The 6,096-nt window shown below is 29.7% G+C and overlaps 1 pseudogene; it reads right to left on the bottom strand.

Moving 5' to 3' along the window:
* Nucleotides 1-3,084: 3,084 nt before the first annotated feature.
* Nucleotides 3,085-4,213, bottom strand: LOC108466847 (polyubiquitin 11-like; annotated as a pseudogene).
* Between the last annotated feature and the right edge of the window lie 1,883 nt (nucleotides 4,214-6,096).

Raw genomic sequence — 6,096 nt, 5'->3', positions numbered from 1 at the left:
TGAAATATATTTTATTAAATTTAATTAAAAATATTTAATTTATTTTATTAACTCTAACTGGAAATGGTTGAGAAGAAAAAAGAGTATTATTGGGAATGGGAAATTATCTTATCAAGAAACTGAGCATAAATCATTTAAGATTTTATTAGTAAAAAGTAATTAAATTTTTCATAAAAACAACTATTTTAAATTTAATTCTTATCTTGATTATATAAATTATAAAAATCTAATTTACCGTTATTTATTCTTCTACATAAATTTGGAGTCGGATTAAAATGTTGAAATTACTCCAAAGTAACTGAAAATATATTATACTAAAAATATTATCACAATGCATTATAAAATTGTAAATAAATAATAAAAGATTAAAACCTCAAAATTGTTCCAATTTTAAATTATGTTTTTGCTTTTATTGTACTAAAATAATCTTGTAGTATCAAAATAAATGAAACATTGGTTTATTTGTTCATTTTTTTTGAATAAATTTATTTGTTCATTTAATTATAAATAAAAGGTAGACTTATTTTAAAGCTGTTAAAATGAAATTTGTCAATCATTTTGTTTGCATCCCAGTTGTTGAGTTTGTCTGATTTTCTAATTTTATTTCATTGCAAAAAATATGACTTAGATGTAAATATTTATTTTTACCCACTATAACTCCATCATTTTTCATTGTTTGTTAAGATTTAATTAGTGACATAGGTTACCATTTTAGATTTATATGGAAAAACAAAAGCTAATATTTACTAAATAATTCAATCTTAAGGCCTGAATATTTATCATGAAAAAGATTTACCTTATAAGCTCCACGTCCATATACAAACACCTTCAAATGTTTTCTTTCTCTCCTCATATTCATAAATTTTGAGATATGCATCGGAATTCAAGAATCAAATACTTCATTTTCTTAATAAAATAATATATTTATTTTTAAACAAAAATAAAATAGAACAATTCAAAATGACAGATAAAAATACTTAGTGCATTAACAAAATTCAGATGAATAAAAATGGAAAATAAGTAAATAAATAAATTCAACACTTACATGAACAGAAACAAAGCCTAAATAGTATTGAGATGAATCAACCAAAATATGTGCTAAAAATAAGAGATAAAAACTACAAATACTGAATAAACATTTGAGACATTCTTTCACCTTTGCTACAATAACTAAAAGTGAAAAAGTGAAAAAAAAAATTAACTCTTGCATGAACAGAAACAAAGCGGATGTGTTGAGAGGAGGTTAATCTCAAAGCCTAAATAAAAGGTATTGTCCCACTCTGGGGGTTTATATCTCACACTCTGAGAAGAAACCAATCAGGTTCTTAAAGTTAAGGAGCACTTCAATTGATGTAGATATAACTTGCAAGCTCAAAGAAGAGATGTAAGTATTGTTAGAAATATTAATTATGGAAGTTGCACTTATGGGGATCGAACCATCAATCAAGGCTTATATTCCTTAACTTAGCATACATGGTATCACTTGGTTAAGCTAACCAAATCAAACCAAACCAATGTGTTTGTCATGTGACAAAATTAATAAACGTTAACGTTTTTATCTATTTTGGGGTGATTAACAAACAATTTAAGTTTACACGAGAAAAAAGATAAAAATTAAATGAATGATTAAAAATATTTTTTTGTAAAATTGAAAGACAAAAATCATTATGCAAAATATTAATTATGTTTCTCAACAGTAAGAAAAGAATTTGTATTTTGGAAAGTCAATTTCGAAAGTTTTCAAATATAAAAATAGATATAGTTTATCAAAATTAAATAGGTAATTTCATCAAGTTTCCTTCGGCTGCTTTCCTTCCTTACCATAAAATTAATACAATAAATATTAGAGAGTAACGGATTTACAATTTAGATAACGTTAATGTATAGCAAATATTGTAAATACTTGTGGATGTGATCCTTTTGGCTATATTATATATTTCTAAAACGCTTAATATATAAATTGGTAAATAAGTTTGATTTTTTTTGTGATATCTGTGCTATTTTTATATCTAACATTGTATCTATTTTTGATAAGATTTATAAATTTTAGTATTTGAAGTTAATTTTGTCAATTTTTAGTTTTTAATTCGGATATTAGAGTTGATTTAATGAAAATTCACAATTAGTTAATAAAATTAGCAATTAATTTTCATCAAATCTACCTTAAGACTTGAATTAAATCACATTCATCTGATTATATTTGACAAATTAAAGCAACATTAAACAAATTCAAAATTAACACTAAGTTTACTCTATTAACAAAATCTTGAAAATTCAAATATAACAATATTAAAATTAACTTTCATCAACTTAACCATAAAACTTGAATTAAACACAAAAATATTAACATCTGCCTTTAGGTATCAAAAATATATATATATATTTTCAAATATAAGTATCGATTGAAACAAAAATAACATAAGTACCAAATTAGAAAAAAATCTCACTCAAGTACTAAATGATATATTAAACCTTTCTAAAATTAAAAATCATTTAAAACTTTATTTCTAAAATTAAACTAAAAATATTAAAAATGTTTTAAAATTTATTTTTAAAATTTAGAATGATTTAAAATTTTATTTCAAATTAAATTATATTACAAATATATTATATTTCAAAACTTAAGTATATTTTTAACATTGTTTAAAATTTTCAATGTTTCATCAATAATTTTAATAATATATTATTATTTAAATAATAAAATTTTATAAAATATACAAACAAACATCCATTGCATGGCTAGAAAATTAGTATATATATATATATATATATATATATATATATATATATGACATCACCGGTTTTGTCCTACCAACAGCATATCATACACCAAAAAAAAAAATATATATATTAACGTATAGAATGAGATAGTAACTTCCACAATGCCGATGCCAGCAGCAAACCCACATATAAGAAGACATTTATAGAATGATATATACATTATAATCTAACATAACCCATAAAATGTTTAATCCACAAGAGAACCAAACAATAAAGCAGACTTCCAATCCAAGTGAGTTCTCCGATGTTATTTAAAGCCATTTAAATGGCCCAAGCAAACAAAAACAACTCCAATATTCCAACTTAAACACCACCACGAAGGCGTAGGACAAGATGAAGAGTAGCCTCCTTCTAAATGTGATAATCTGCAAGAGTTCTACCATCCTCCAGTTGCTTCCCAGCAAAAATTAACCTCTATTGGTCTGGGGCATCCCTTCCTTATACTGGATCTTTTCCTTCACGTTATCAATGGTATCTGAACTTTCAACTTCCGGAGTGATTGTCTTTCCTGTTAAGGTCTTCACAAAGATCTGCATCCCACCACCAAAGGCGCAACACCAAGTGAAGGGTCGCCTCCTTTTGGATATTATAGTCGGTCAACGTCCTCCCATTTTCAAGCTGCTTACCAGCAAGATTAGCCTTTGCTGGTCCGGAGGAATACCTTCCTTGTCTTGGATCTTCACCTTCACGTTGTCAGTGGTGTCTGAACTTTCAAACTCCAATGTGATTGTCTTTCCTGTCAGAGTATTCACAAATACCTGCACCATGAAGTCGAAGAACCAAATGAAGAGTTGACTCTTTTTGAATATTATAATCAGCAAGAGTCCTTCCATCCTCAAGTTGTTCTCCTGCAAAAATTAATCTTTACTGGTTTGGGCCGGGGGGGGGGGATACCCTCTTTTTCCTGAATTTTGTCTTTCACAATATCAATAGTATTTGAACTCTCAACTTCCAATGTAATTGTTTTTCCAGTGAGGGTCTTGACAAATATTTGCATGCCACCTCGAAGACGAAGCACTAGGTAGAGGGCAGATTCCTACTGAATGTTGTTGTTAGTTAGGGTGCGACCATCTTCGAGTTGCTTTCCAGCAAAAATAAGCCTTTGCTGATCATGGGATCCCTTGTCTTGGATCTTGTCTTTCACATTGTCAATGGTGTCGAAAGTCTCCACCTCGAGGGTAATGGTCTTTCCTGTGAGAGTTTTGACAAAGATTTGCATGCTACCTATAAGATGAAGCACCAAGTGCAGGGTAGAGTCCTTTTGGATGTTATAGTATGCAAGGGTACTCCAAGTTGTTTCTCAGAAAAAATAAGCCTTTGTTGGTCTGGAGGGAATTCCTTCCTTTCCTTGGATCTTAGCCTTGACATTATTGTTATCGCATTTATGGGAAATGAAGAAAAGCAAATATACTAGAATGGAGAGAAAATTTCTTGTATTACATCTCTCTAGAGTTAGTGTGTTTATATATACAAGTCTATATTGCCTAAATAAGGAAAGAAAAATAGAAAAAAAATTAAAACCTTAAAATCAACAATAAGAATTTGTAACACTCCCTCTCAAGCTAGAGTATAGATATTGATCATGTCCACCTTGCTACATAGATAGTCAACCCGATTCCTATTAAGTGCCTTAGTAAACAGATTAACAAGTTGTTCTCCTACCTTCACATAACCTGTGGAAATTGACTTGTCCAAAATTTTCTCCCAAATAAAGTGATAATCAACCTCGATATGTTTGGTTCTTTCATGATAAACTGGATTTGAGGCGATACAAAGAGCTTCTTGATTATCGCACAAGAGCTTTGTTGGTGACAAATTCTCCAACCCAATTTCAGCTAACATATGTTGTATCTACATGATTTCACACATGGACTGTGTTGTAGCTCTATATTTCAATTCTACACTAGATTGAGATACAATATTCTACTTCTTACTCGTCCATGATATTAAGTTTCCATCAACAAAAGCATAATACTCAGTAATAGATTTTCTATCCATCTTAGATTCGGTCCAGTTAGCATCCGCGAAACACTTAATACGAGTATGCCCATGATTATTGTATAGTATGCCATGCCCAAGAGCTCCTTTTAAGTAACATAAGATTTGCTTTAGCACTAACCAATGTTTGATTGTGGGTGCAGACATAAACTAGTTAACAATACTCCCAGCGAAGTTACAATGAGGTAGTTTAATTTCCCAACCACCCTTTTATATCTCTCAAGATCATCAAAAGGATCACCGTTCTCTTTTCTAATATGCACATTAGGAACCATTAGAGTACTACAAGGTTTAGCTGCCAATTTTCCAGTTTCTGCAAGTAGATCAAGAACATACCTTTTTTTAGACCAAAAATTCCCTTTCTGCTTCTTGTTACTTCTATCCCCAAAAAGTAATTCAACTGACCCAACTCTTTTGAATGAAATCCACTATGTAAGAAAAACTTGAGAGAAGAGATACCAACATCATCATTTCTTGTAATAACGATATCATCGACATATACTAAAAGAATAATAACACTGACCTCAGATCATTTGTAAAACACTGACTAACTGCAACTGCTTTTCTGTAATCCAAACTGTTGAATTGCCTCACCAAACTTTCTAAACTAGGCATGAGGGCTTTGCTTCAATCCATAAAGGGATTTCTTCAAATGACATACCTTCCTAGACTCTATTAAAAAACCAGATTGAAAAATGTTTTTCCTGTACAGCGAAAAATTAAAATTTTAAAAATCGACCTGGTTTGTGATTTTTATAGTAATAAACTTTAGACCGAAATCGTACCTGTATTTTTTGATAAGCGGATCCTTGATGTTTTCCAACTTTCAACCAAGCGATCTTCTCCGCTATTCTCATACCACGAACTACTTCAAAAGTGGGCTCGAACCAATTGAATTAAAACACAAAACTACACAAAGTTTTCTTTTCTTTTTGGGTGAAAATGAAAATTCTTTCTTCTTTAATAGAAACCAGTAGAATTATTATTCTGGATAAATATATTTAATAGTTGAGAATAAATTCTCTTTATTTTTAGTAAAGTAACAATGTTCCAAAGTTGTTGTGAATAACTCTATTGGTGTCATCTATTTATAGAGAGAGAAAATAGAACCCTTGTTGAATTGTAGAAGTTTATTTCAAATAGAAAAAAAAAAACTTTCTAGGCCAGCTAGGAGAGGAAGAGGGGCTAATAGGGTGTGCTTCCCTTCATAGTGGCGGAGCTAGGATGTTACTCTTGGAGGAGGGGCAAGCTAAAATTAGACATCCTACGTAACAATCGATTTAAACATATAAACAATTGATTTAAAAAAAGTATTGT

Source organism: Gossypium arboreum, chromosome 2, assembly GCF_025698485.1.
Source record: "Gossypium arboreum isolate Shixiya-1 chromosome 2, ASM2569848v2, whole genome shotgun sequence".
NCBI classification, from domain to species: Eukaryota; Viridiplantae; Streptophyta; class Magnoliopsida; order Malvales; family Malvaceae; genus Gossypium; species Gossypium arboreum.
The sequence above is the reverse complement of the archived record's forward strand: the minus strand, read 5'-3'. Positions and strand labels throughout refer to the sequence as shown.